This window comes from Ambystoma mexicanum, chromosome 12 (genome assembly GCF_040938575.1).
Source record: "Ambystoma mexicanum isolate Mex_15411 chromosome 12, UKY_AmexF1_1, whole genome shotgun sequence".
In the NCBI taxonomy this organism is placed as follows: Eukaryota; Metazoa; Chordata; class Amphibia; order Caudata; family Ambystomatidae; genus Ambystoma; species Ambystoma mexicanum.
Genome location: NC_090936.1, coordinates 490,743,730 through 490,757,550, shown reverse-complemented (window position 1 = coordinate 490,757,550; position 13,821 = coordinate 490,743,730). Strand labels below are relative to the sequence as shown.

General features: G+C 44.5%; 1 long non-coding RNA gene across 1 annotated transcript in view; it reads left to right on the top strand.

Moving 5' to 3' along the window:
* Positions 1 to 146: 146 nt before the first annotated feature.
* LOC138513697 (uncharacterized) overlaps positions 147 to 13,821 on the top strand; it is a 118,440-nt gene continuing 104,765 nt past the window's right edge. The window contains exons 1-2 of the long non-coding RNA XR_011281796.1: positions 147 to 362; positions 2,157 to 2,308. This is a non-coding gene — a long non-coding RNA (uncharacterized lncRNA). The remainder of the gene's footprint in view (positions 363 to 2,156; positions 2,309 to 13,821) is intronic.

Genomic DNA, 13,821 nt, shown 5'->3' with positions numbered 1-13,821 from the left:
GAAATACCCCCTGCTCGATACAAACCAAATTGCCCCCTCCACTAAAATAACAACCAAGTATGCTATAGCTTTGAGGCTGACTGTAAGCCAAATTCACTTGGTAACGGAGGCATGGTCAACTCTCGGCCACTAGCGTTTCCAACTTCCCGCTTGTGCCACGACCACGCCTTGCAAAGAAGAAGAAGGAGTTGATCAAGTGCGCAACCTAATGCACGTGACTTACCAGACACGTCCGAACGTGTAACCCACGTGATGAAGAGCCGGCGGATCGTTCAGAAGGTCCGTTTCTCGCATGTGAACTAGGCACTAACTTTTTGTCACTAGAGTTCTGTCCCGTGAATTTGAAAATGCTCCAGTTTCTGGTGAGTTATATAGTTGCAAACCCTGTAGTTTAAATGGTGGCCTTTAGGTTTATGTGGCAGAGGAGGGAACAGCGTCAGCGACAAAACGTGAGTCAGCCAGAACGGTCAGAATCATCGTTTATTAAGGCACCAGGTTCAGATTTGGATAGAGGCAGCACCGAAGACGTCTCGGCCTGGCTGTAGAACGGAGGCGAGCAGGAGCGCATAGTGCCGACTGCCCAGAATTGGGGACGGAGGGCGTCACAGCATTCGGTACTGGGTTTGCAGTTCTGCTTCTAATACTGATTGACTGAATGCAAACGTTAGAAAGTTTATGGGAAATGTGGCTGACCTGAGAAAATCCCCTTTCCACCCGGGATGCATTGATATGTGGTCCTCGTGATGTTTTGTACTAAAACTACCCAGATTCTTCACCACTAACCCAATTGGCAAGGGAGCTTGGTAGTTGAAGTCAACACAACGGTACACAATGGTTTCTCGAGATACTTTGGTTTCTCGAGATACTTTAGACGTGGTAGTGCATCAGAAACCGTTTTCAGTGCGCACGGTTCATTCACATGCGGCATTATGTATCCTCGCATTAATCGTCCCACACCATTCTCATTTTTAAGTGACAAAGCCGTTTCTACCAGCCCCCCTCCCCCCCTCCCCCGCAATTGCAGTGCTCTTGTAATACAGGAAAATGTTTTTTTTCACAGACCTCTGGGTACGCCGCTTTGCTGTCCTTATCTCAACTTTCACACAAAAGTGGGAGAGAGAGCTGGACTGGCTTTGATCAGGCCCAAAGAAAGTTTGGACTTTCCCCTGTACCGGAGAGGGTGTTTGTGGGACAGACAACCTGTCAATCCGGGACAGATCTACTTTATTATATATTGTAATTTGTCAAAATTACGTTTTACAAACCATTCATACATATTTTAACAATCAACCCTTAAATGTACACACATTTTCAAACAACATAACATATCCTAAAAGATCGTCATACGCAGTTTAACATCTTAAGGGATAAAGGCATAGAGATAAAATAACTTTCAGATGGTTCAACTCCTTCATAAAAACCCAGAAATAGTTATAAAATACACATTAATACTACTCATGTTGCATTTGGCAAACTCTTATGCCATGTTTAATAGTAGGCAAATAGATGAGATGCAGTGCAATTTTAAGGAATCAACATATGTGCATATATGTACAAATACATAAATGTGTTAATTATTGTAAACCAAATTATACACTCTCCACACTAGACTAATAGTATTCTAATATGTGCAATTAGAAATTTCAATACAGTTCATAGACCTGTGCGAATAAGCAATGTGCAGATGACTAAGTATTCATCTGACAGTTAACGTTCAATTGCACATTATGAATCAGTATCTAAATACATTTGTTCCAATATATACTAATTTTCCTATGTGCTTCCAAACCTTAAAAAGGGTAATATGTACTGAAACTGAGGGAGATTTTTTTGTTCCAATCCTATAGTTCATATTTGGCTTTGAACAAGCATTTTAGTTCTTGATAGCCGCACGTTGTTTTCCAGTTTGGGTACCAATTTATAGTTTTTAAATGTGGTCATTGCAAGATCATCAAAACTGTCGCCACCAGTGAGACAATCCCTCCCACAGTTAGTACCCAATATTTTCAAAATGGGGCATGTGGGTGACATCTTAGCCTCTAAATACAATTCTTCCCTCTTTCTTTCCACCTGACCACCTAATGAAATTAAACCAAGTACTAAATGCAGCAATTCCATATATTGCTGATGGTCTGAGTTTCAATGTCTTCCTCCAGAAAACTGCCTCCACACAGTTGAGCCAGCTCAAGTCCTTCTTTCTCAGTGCTTCAAGACTGAATAAAATAGCTGGGCCGAAGCACTTCTTGCATAAAATGAATATGCCTTCAAGAGAGTAGCCTGCGGTCTGGTGTGCAAACCTGCAAAAATGGTGAGTTAATAGAGCAGCTTTTCCTTTCTTAATAGAAATGATGTAGTGATAATTGCTCTCTGTGCTCATCTCCAACCCAAGATGAGGGTAATGGTCTATGTAATCCACATTCCCCAGTTTGCAGGACAACATTTCTCTGTTCACTCTCTTACTGGAGAGCAACAGTGTCTTGATTTTTTTTCAATGTTGACTACGAGATCATTCTCCCTCGCGTAGTTAGCCAGTTCCTCAAACATAGATCTACATCTAGAAAGGTTGTGATCGAAAATGGTGAGGGCGTAGGCATAGAACATGCTGGCACCCCTCGTCCTCTCGATCCTAGCTGGACAATTTGAACTGACCTGCATCCGCTCAGGGAGATCTGCATTGTATAGATTAAATAGCAGGGGAGACATCACACAACTATGCTTGACTCGCCTGCTTCACTGTGGAGGTGAAGTCCCCCTACCATCATTATTAAATCGAATTCTGGCACTCGTATCTCTTTGTAGGCTCTGGATAATAGTAAGAATCCACCCAGGACTACCCAGGGCCTTTTTCTCCCAGAGCATTGTCCTATTCACAAGATCGAAGGCTGACCTAAATTCGACAAATTTTATGTGTTAGGCTCAGGCTTCTTTTTCTGCAGACTCAAGGATAAGACGATCCAAAAATCAAATTTTGTGGATCGTAGATGAACCAGGCTGTAAACCGGTCTGACGGTCGTAAAGAATGTTTTTGGATGCTACCCAAGCCTGAATCTTCCTCAGGACCAAGCCCGAGAACAACTAACCGTCACGTCCAACATGGACAGCAATATGTAATTTTTCGGCAAACTCCTGTCATCCTTTTTGTAGACAAGAATAAGTATGGACTGGCGCATTCTGGCCGGTATTGTGGGCTGACCCCATCAAACAAGACCTCCAGAAAAGGAGCCCTTCTTTCAGGGTCCTTTTTATGGGCTGCGTTGGCAAGCCCATTGGGGCCCAGGAGCCTTAGAGTTCTTTAGATTATTAATAGCAACAGTTTTATGATCTGAAGGGAAGTATCGAACGGCCATCGCTCAGAGTTCCCCATAATCTGGGTAGCGGGGACATAGATGTGGATTTCATCATTCCACCAATAAAATCCAACCAAGCTCGTTCACTAATAGGGTTGATATTTTGATGTTACCGAGGTCCTTTGGCAGCGGATAATAGTTGCGATATTGACCTTGTGTTTTTCCCACGGAGGACACCTATCATCCGCTGCCACTGTGTTTCTCACTGGGAATTTCCAGCTTTTTAGCCAACATCGATATCTATTCTTCTTCTTTTTTTTTTATTCACAGTGAACCTCGGGACCAGATTGCTCAATCTTTCTCGTATCTCCATTCTCCATGTGCATTACTCTTCCTGTGTTGCGAATTTCGATATCGAAAGGCTTAGTGGTGCAACTACCAACTACCACAGACCGGCCACAACGGACAGACGCTATGTCAGAGGTGAGAGCACTTATCCAGCTCTTCATCTCGTCCGCACTGCAGGCTCTAAAAGCGTACCAACAGGCCATATCGAGATTATTTACAACAAAAGTGGCCCTGCCGATAATGGCTCCTGAGCAATGTTATATGGTTGCTATAGTGGCTGGGGAAAAATATCTTTTAATTCTACATTCTGGAAGAGATTCAAGGGGGAGCTGCAAGGTTAGCCTTCGTGGAAAGGGGTCACTGTGGGCATTTGACATAGCCTCAAGTTCTTATATTCTAGTATAGCATTGCTACCAAATAGGTAGTCAAGTATTGCCCAACTTTGGCCACTTGTCCCAAGTCTCCTTTCCCGGTGTATCCCCTCTAACTCTGCCGTTCAAGAGTACTAGCTCCAATTCTCTAAGGAAGGTAACCCGTTGATTACCATGTCTATTTACTTTTTCCTGTGTAATTATGCACTCAGGGCAAATGTTCCTAAAAGGAGAGCACTGGTCTTTATACTGACAGTACACATTAAGATCCCCGCCCACCAACACAAGGTCATGGTCAACAGCACCTCCCCAGTCAGCTCAAACTGCGTCTATATATGTGAAAATACCCTCGGTACAGTGCCCCCCTGTGGGGGGGGGGTTGTATACATTTATCAAAAGCATACATTTACTTTTCGCCCCCGTCCTTAATTTCTACAGCCATAACATTGTAGTTATTAGAGATGGTGGTTAGCAACTCAGAACTTCAGGTTTGCCTAGGATCAATCATAAGGCCACCATATGGGCTTCCCAATACACCCTATTTTGCTGGAACTTAATGTATTATAAACCCTTCGATATACACCATGTCAGTGGCCCAAGTCTTCTGAAACCTTAATATATCCTGCTCCAACAATAACAAGAGGGATCTCTCTTCAGGACACAAATGTCGGTGGCCTCTAGTGTTCCAGCTGATTAATTTTAAACTTCATTTAAGGGGCATCCACTGTTGAGGAAGAACGCTCTTGCGCCATTCCCAACCTTGAAAGTTCAGATGTTTGTGTGCCCAATCTCAGTTTTGGTTTCCACTTGCACCCTGTTGAGTTCCTTTGTGCACCTGTCGCAATAACTAGGCAATGCTTCATCAGGGGACTTGGTTTCAAGTACATATCCGAGTGAGGTAAATGTCAATTTATTGGAGTCTACCATGGAAGCTGTTTCGGCCAAACAGCAGTGTAGATATGTTAATTTCCCTCCTTTTCCATTCAGCTGTTCGATAAAGTCAAAATCATTAAGTATCCACTTTATCTTTGCCAGTAATTTCAATACTACTGTCAATAATTCTGATCCCTTGATGTTTTTACTGGCCCAATTGTGGGTATTTTGGGGGCAAGAACAGATGATGCTTGTGGTGGAGCTGAAGCAGGGCATAGTGCACCCTTACTGAATGGGTTGATAGTGGATATCCTATTAGAGTCCATCTTTTACTTCCGTACTGCTCGGCTCAACCTCCACAATAGGAACAGGGAGGGAATTTATCATTGGCACTGCATTAGATCCAACTATCGAACTCGACGGCACTTCTTAACTAACTTGTCAAGGTGCTCACACTTTTCTGCTGTCTTTTCTTCCTATGCATCTTTCTTTTCTTCTATTTTTTACATTTTTGCGTATTTAACAGGCCTCCGTGTCTTTTAGGTGGATGCCAGGCATTGCATGCCTCCTTGTGAAAAAAAAGACTGATCTCTTGGGATCCACTTAATACTGTCCCAGATATTAAGGATTAATTTGAAAAAGGGACCAACCCAAATTTTGCAAGTTCTCTTGTACAGCATGCCCGGCATCGGGGTGGAAGCACCTGCATACCACATCTGATCACTTACCAATTTTCTAACAACTTTCCCCTCTGCCAATAAAGCTTAACTGTCCGTCGGTGAACTGTGCACCATGCCAGCCAGTGTGATCCGCAAATCCACTGCTCATCAGTCATGGTTCTCAAACAGCAGCCAAAGGCTCTAGCCTACCATGATACAAAGGAGTGTGGGAGCCCCTCTACTGAGAACAAACATGGGTCAGATACAGTGAGATGAAGGTGAACCTCTCTAAGACATAGTGAGCAAGTGGTCCACGTCCATAGAACAGGGTATTTGACCCATGTTCAGACTTCCACACTCCTTTGTAACTTTTGGAAATCCAGACGTGGACCCCTTGCTCACCGTGTCTTAGAGAGGCTTGGCTTCACCTCACTGATGAGGCCCAACTAGGGCGAAACACGTGTCTGGAGTTGCTGATGGTACTCTTGTGTGGAGGAGAGTTGCCTAGCATTTCAGTGCTGGACTGCCCTTGTGGGTGGGACAAAGACTGAAATGCAAATGGACATTTCTCCTCCGTGAAGGATGCAATGAGCTAGAACGTGGTTTTAGACCCTCCTGAGTGGAGGAAATTCAATAGAACAGGGTATTTGACCCATGTTCGTTCCTAGCAGAGGGTCTCCCACACTCCTTTTGTAAACTACTATAGAACAGTTTTATTATTTGTCATAGGTAAATTGATCCTGACAGTTCATCACATCGCCACAGTTCTCTGCATCTTCCAGCTTGAAATACTTTCCTTGTACATATTTCATTCTTAGTCACACACTCGGAATTTTAATTGCCCAGCCAAATTGTCTATGTAACTAAAAATGGTAGGCACCTTCTCAAAACACATGGACGGATGTTGCCCAATTCTGACTCCGTTCATTGAGTGGCATTTTAAAGGTCATGTTTTGTTTGTGTATCTCTAAGTTCCCCTCAATGAATGTCGGGGTCCTGCATTCACTATCCATTTGTACTTTTCCCCCTTTCTTTTCATGCCCGGCACATAGTTTGATCAGTGTGCCTTAAGAGCCACAGCATCAAACAATAGTTTTCTGTAGCTTTTGGATGCATCGCTCTAAAAAATAATTAAAAAAAATCCCAACTCTTTTCTTGCACATATATCTCGCATGAACCTTTACATTGCATATGCTTCGTACTTGTTCCAGAGCTAGCCTCTTTTTTTTAATTTATTCTTTTGAAGGGTGCTCCTTTTGAAGATGCGGTCCGTCACAGATTCCCCTGATCAAGAAGCTGATGCTCCTGGGTTACTTGAGTGGGTTTGAGAGCATCACATGAGTGTGGTTCGGTGATAGTATGAAATGGCCACAAAGTAGTGTGGGAGTGAGAGTACAATATTAGTGGGGGTGCCAGTTGTGACGAAATGACTCCTGCTGTGCAGGAGTAAAAGGAATGTGTAGTGGATAAAACTCCAACTCGGCCCCACACTACTGCATAGCAGCAGCAATTCCAATCATAAGGTCAAACCTCCATGGACCGACTGGCATACATTCACCTTTGGGGTAGCGGAGGCAGAGCGCCGGGGTTGAAGTCGCTTAAGCGGCTTTGCGAAGAGGAAAGCCGAACCAACCCAGCATCCTTTCCAAGGAGCACCGATTACACCAATCGGGTACACAGTGGCTTCGCTGGAGAGGTAGGAGGAGCAAGGTAGCACAGGAAAGGCTGAAAGAACCCCAGAGCAGGGAGCAAGAAAGAGATGAACCGCAGAGTGGGGAATAAGATGAGAGAAAGCTGTAACCTGTAGAGCGAAAGAAGAAACGTCCCAAAGAGGGGAGGGACGAATGAAAACCCAGTATGAGAAGGGAAGACTGAAGAACGAGGAGGGGGAGAGAGAAGGAATGCCCCATAGAGAGGAGAGAAGGAAGGAACCCTAAAGGGGCGGAGTGAGAAGGGGGGGATCCCCCAGAGTGGCAAGAAAGGAGAAATGCTAGAGTAGGGAGAAGTTGGAAAGAGACAATCCAGAGTGGGGAGGGACTGAAAGAACAGAGCAAGAGGGGTAAGAAGTGAAGCCCCCCTTGGTGGTGAGACTGAAAGAGCTTCCACATGGGGGTGAGGAGGAGGAACTCCCTGGAGTAGGGGTGGGGAACTGAAAGGAACCAGAGTGGTAACCATGAAGGAATGAAACCCTCCCTTAGCGGAGAACTAAAAAAACACAGATTGGGACAAGATGCAGAGGCCTGGGCTGGAGGACCTGTATAACATTCCAGCCACTAATAACTGTACCACCTGAACTGTAAACATAGGCTAAGGAATATGATGAAGTGGGATAGGGTTTGGGGAGAAGTCAACAACCATCCCTTTCTGTGGTTGGATCCCTAAAGCCTTTGATTTGTTGTTAGTGGAAAGTGTAAAGAATCAGGAGTAAGACGCATGGGCATTGTGATGGTTGCTATAGACGTTTATTAAAGAAGAGAGGGTTGGAGAAAGACCTAACTTGCCTTATCGCTACAAGGGGTTTCCCTGCCTGAACAAAACTAAAAGATGTCAGGGTTCGAATGTCAAAAAAAAAAAGGGTTCTCTGTCCTCTGTCCAAAATCCTAACCTGACCCTTAAATGCTAAACTAGAAAATAAAGTTTAAAGGGCGTTCACAATGTTCACTTTATGATTGGGTGCAGGTCCCAGACTCGCAACAGGTTGCCTGGTATACTCTCCTGCCAGGACTTCCTCCACATGTAACAGTCTGCCTCATTCAGACACTGCGTCTTCAATCCCCCTTTCATAGGTTTCATTCCGTAATGCACTCGGCGTCCCAGCTCCCTTTCTCAGGTTCCCCCTGTAATTATCACTGTATTTTCTTGCTATGCAGTATACGCTGCAAATCAACCGGGTGTCCCATTCCCCTCTCTGTACTCACCGTTCTCTTGTGGCAGCTTCGGCGTTCTTTGGTTTTTCCTGCGGGGCACGTCCTCCGTCTGTTGGCGTCCCGTCTTCTCTCCAGTACCCACTCTGTGTGGCCACCTCTCCACAGCGTCTCTTGCTGCAGGTCTCTGTGCAGCATACCTTTGACCTCTGAGCTTCTCGTGACTGCGCCGGGTAGAGTGACTGCACGGGTAGAGTGCTTCTGCTCCCTGCTACTGCTGGCTTCTTCAAGCTTCACAACCCGCGCCAGGTATAGTGGTTCTCCATTTTCCTTGCAGTGCCGGGGTTTGAAATGTCCCAGCACCTATCCGATCCATCCAACCACTATAGTGTCTCTAGCTCTGCAGCTTCAGCGCTCTGTATTGCTTTAGTGGTCTTCCCAGTCATTTTACAAAACGTATAGGAAAGAGCCCTACTGTCAATGCAAAGTGGACGGAGTGGATCTATATCACAAAAGACCATACAGGTTTAGGAATTCAAGGGGTTGGTGTTACTCCTTGAGTGGGGAGGGGGATGCCATGTTCCTGCCAGTGAGTCTCCTTCCCTCCCACGAGGGTTGCCTCCAAACATATGGTCCTCCCTCAGGCAGCCACCCCCAGGTAGTGACTGCCCTTCCCTGGCCATATGGTAGGAGAGTTTCCTCGGAGAGGGAGAGATGACATTTCCACATTCACCACAATGGGGAAAGTGATTAGGTTACAGTAGGATTCGGAACAGAGGATTTTATTTAATTTGAGACATCTTGACCTTCTGTCGAGCACCCTCTATGCCTTTCTGTTAAAGTATAGGGCTTGAGTTGTAGAGTTACGGGAACAGTAGTTCTGACTTTGAGATAAACATGAAACTATTAAAACTTTCCCGACCTATTACAACTCCCAACTAGGCGCCAGATAGATCCTTCAAGTGGTCACAGACAAATCCAGTATCAGGATGGTCTCTTTCCCCTCGCCCCTCATATGGTCCAATGTGGATTGTTTCCCTTCTAGTCTTTTGTAAAGGGTCCAATCCTGTCTGTTGTGTTCATAATCTTGAGCCTGGTGATGTCCTATTCAGAGTGCTTTTTCTGCAGGAAATTGTGAGGGGGATAGGAAGTTTGGGAGACCTAGTAAAGTTTAAGATGGTGGATCCCATCTCTAACTGGAAAGTCTTTTCTTGGGCTACTCTACTCTGCCACTTCCCCGTCTGCCTATATCCAAGGGTCTCTGTTAATTACCAGCCAGTTTTGATGTCCTTTGGCCTGGCAGAACCTGCCCTCTGACACATGGATGCTCTCCCCCTTCCCCCACCCCGTCACCCCTGGGTTCAGTTGCTGTTGTCCTTAAAGTTGACATCTATTTCCTGGGGAAAACAAAGGATTTTGGTGGTGTAGAGCCAACATAGTCTGTTTTGTGTGAAACTTAGTCCAGAAAGTAAATGCACAAAAGCCTCCTGACCATCACATCCACAAGTAAGCATTGTGATAATAAAATGACCTCAATAGGTTTTTGGCTAGTATTTGTGAGTCCCAGAGATCACCATGTTCACAGTCCGACATGGTTTATATTTATATTTGTCATCTGCCACAGATCTGAGGCTCACAATTGCATTATTTAATTCAGGCTAGGGGTTGCCCACGCTTAAAGGCAGATCCTGACTGCAGCACATTTGGTTCCAATTGTTGCTGGCAGAAATGCACATGTGACTTTGAGAATGCCATGTTGCCGAACCACAAAGCAGCTGAGGTGGTGTCGGTAGTCCTGCTCATCAAAGTCACATGTGTGCACTGTTTTTCTTGCATGGAGCATTATGAAAGAGGGGGTCTTGTTAGCAGACCACTCTTTCAGAGACAGAGCTACCAGCGTTGTTTGATTAAAAAAGCACAGGCTCTTCCGCTCTTAGAGGTTGCGTTCTTTCACACCAGTATAACAGGGCAACACGTCGGTGTGACTGTATAATGGGTCATTGGTGGGTTGGAGAACGTTGACTATAGGTTAGTGTGTTTGACAGCCAACCTGACTGTACAGTCCATTAGTAGGAATGAAAATGTGGCAGGCCACTAATCATGGCCAAGGAAGCGGGAAGTGCCTCAAGTATGTGTGTGATAAATATTGTGACTCGGATACACGGTGTGTGAGTATAAATAATGTGGTCAAAAGTGGGTGTGATATGATATTGATATTTTGCACTCGTACACCATTGTTTCAGAGCGTGACAAGGCAAGGGAGGGGAACAGGGGAGAACAAAACAGCGATCTTACTAGGCCCAGTGAGATTGAGAACGCACAAGTGCATGGGGGGAGTGCATGGAAGGGGGGGGGGGGAGAAGTGGAAAGTGCGAAGCAGAGGAGAAACAGATAAATAACAATAAATACATAATAAAGGCAACAAACAATGGTAGTGCAGCCAGCAATTTGCAAGTGCTAGGTTTAAGGCAGCAGACGGGGTAGGTCTGATAAGTGCAGGAAGAAAAAGGGTGGAGCTGTATGGGTATAGATACCGACCTACGTGCAAGGGGTGGCCCGGAGGCAGTGCGTGAGGGTGGCAGGGTGAGCAGGTACCTGGGCCCGGAGGACATAGGGTGGCCAGGTGCACAGTGCCAAGAGAGAACAGATCAGCAGGGGAGAGGGGGAGCGAAGGCAGAAGAAAAGAGGAAGGTCCTGAGGTGCTTCCGGAACCAGAGATGGTTCTCAAGTTTTAGAGTGGCCTGGAGGCTGTTCCAGAGGGAGGCCCCAGCTGAAGACAGAGATCTACCCCCAGCTCGTTTCTTTGAAAAACGACTGACCCGAGGGAGTTAGAGGTAGAGGAGCGAAGAGCTCGAGCGGAGGTATTTGCAGAGGGATAGCTGAAGGTATTTTGGACCCAGGCCCCTTTATGATGGGTAATGAGTTAGTATGGGAATACAACCAGGTCTTGTTTTAGGCAGTGTCTGGAGTAATGATTGATTGTGCGAGTATGAAAACGTCAAAGGTGCATGTGAAGGTATTAAAGGCAATAATTGGGTATGGGAATATAATTGTGTCAATATTAAGTGGAGTGGTTGCAGCAAAAGACGAACTGCTGTCATATGGCTTTGATATGACAGTAGAACCCAAGCAAACACGAGAAGGAAGTGGAAAAGATGTGCCATGTATCCGTGAGTAATCCCATGAACAACGACCAGAAACTCTAAGGAAACAATTTAACATCAAAGAAAGAACAGCCGACAACCAAAAAGCCCCCCTTAAATCTGCTTCACAGAATTACTCTATTAGAACCCAGCTATTGCAAACAACGAAGGAGGATGTGAATGTGTTTCTCTCATGGAACACCAGAGGTTTCCGGCATCTGTTCCAGAACTTTGTAATCCCCCTGGAAAAAACTTTTGCAGTTTGTCTCCAGGAAACATGTTTGCGGGATGTGCCCCCATAGAGATGGATACTCTGTTGTGTTAAATCCGGGTGGAAAAAAACAATTTGGTCGACCATTCTCTGGGCTGCTGACAATGATAAATAATTCATATGGATGGGAGATCTTACACTCGCTTTCTCCAAATATGTTCGTGCAGGGAACAACCCTCCAAAATAGACTTGGACCTAGCGCAACTCAAGCATTTCTTGCTTGTTAACATTTACTGGAATGCAGCGATGATCTCCTCACGTCTCTTCATACAATCATTAACAAAATTGATTGATGATAACATGGAACTGCTGCCCGACTTACAAGTGATAGTTTGCGGCGACCTACATTTTTCGTGGTTTGATGATAAATTGAAAATGACAAAATTTAAGCATCAAGCTATCACTTCCTGTAGAGGTTATCAATTTCATTCAGTAATGAGTGCTAGGAACTGCTACATGCTTAACGGCCAAACTAAAGGAGACTGTCCTCCGAACTTTACATGGCAGCGTGATGGCACAGAAAAAATCCTAGACTATTTTTGGGCTTCTAACACCATGTCTAATAATAATATTATACAGATGAAGATCCTGAAATCAACACTTAGTGACCATAATCCGCTTGAATTAACTCTAAAAGCGTCCTCGCTAAGAAACGAAGAGCTTTTCAGTCAGCCAGTTGAGGTCAATCAAAGAGGTAATCGGTTAAAAATAAATAATAACCAATTTAGGAGAGTAAATGAAAGGATGTCCTCAGATGTAGGTCCATGGGATAAATTAAACTATAATGCTCTGTTGGTAGACTTTCAAACAAAGTTCAATCATCCAAACAGATGTTCATATACAAAAAAATATGAATTTAGTCCAATGGTGTCTCTAAAAAAAAAAAAAAAACTGCAAAGTGATCTGAGAAAATGAAAAAAAGGTACAGATCCAAACATACTGTCGCAAATGAAACATCTTAAAATGAAATACTGCAACTGGCTGAAATGCTTTACACTGATGAGAGACCAAGAGCGAGGAGAACGAATCCTGAAGCTTATCATTTGTCATCAGACAAAGGAGCTTTGGAACATCATAAATAATAAAGCAACACACCAGCAAGCCAAGATCCAACACAGTATTTCAAAGGCCAGTTGGGAACAACATTTCGCTAAGGTCTTTGGAAGCAAGGTAATCTGGACGAGCGACGAAACGCTTGAAGCGGTCCAATCTTGGAATGTAATGGAATCAAGAGTAGATATATCAACAGCAATGAAACAACTAAAAAAACTCTTGAGCGGCTGGACCCGATGGTCTCACCAACGTCCCATTAAAAGCAAACACCGAGCAATGGACAACCTTAATTTATCATCTATTTAAAGCGATAGCTACCACAAAGTCGATCCCTAAATCTTGGAACTCGGCCATCATAGTTCCCATTTTCAAAAAAGGTAGCCGAGATGACCCAGCGAATTATCGCCCTATTGACCTTCTAGACATTGTGGGCAAGATATTTGTGTCCTTTCTACAGCAGAAATTGTCAAAGTGGGCCACCAGCTCAGGTCACTTAGATATCCGTCAGAAAGGCTTCACCAAGGGTGTGAGAAGTAAATTTGACGATACTGAACCTGCTGAAACTAAATGCTTTACCTTAAGGCAAAAACCTGTTCATAGCATTTATTGATATGAAACAAGCTTTTGATTCACTTGATCGATCAAAATTGTGGAGAAAATTGAAGGCATGGTCGTGTCCGCTCAAATTATGACAAACAATAATGGCTCTCCATAAAGAAACTTCAGTTAGAGTGCGAATCAACGAAGCTGGTGGGCTCACTGAGGAAATAAGCACTAAAAAGGGAGTCAAACAAGGATGCCCTCTGGCGGCCCTGTTATTCAAGCTTTTCATATCAGACGTGTCTGAAGCGTTCTCTCAGACAGGATGTTTTCCCCCAAAGATTAACAGCAACAGCATCAGTTGGACAATATACGCGGATGATATTGTCCTAATCGACTCAACACCAATCGG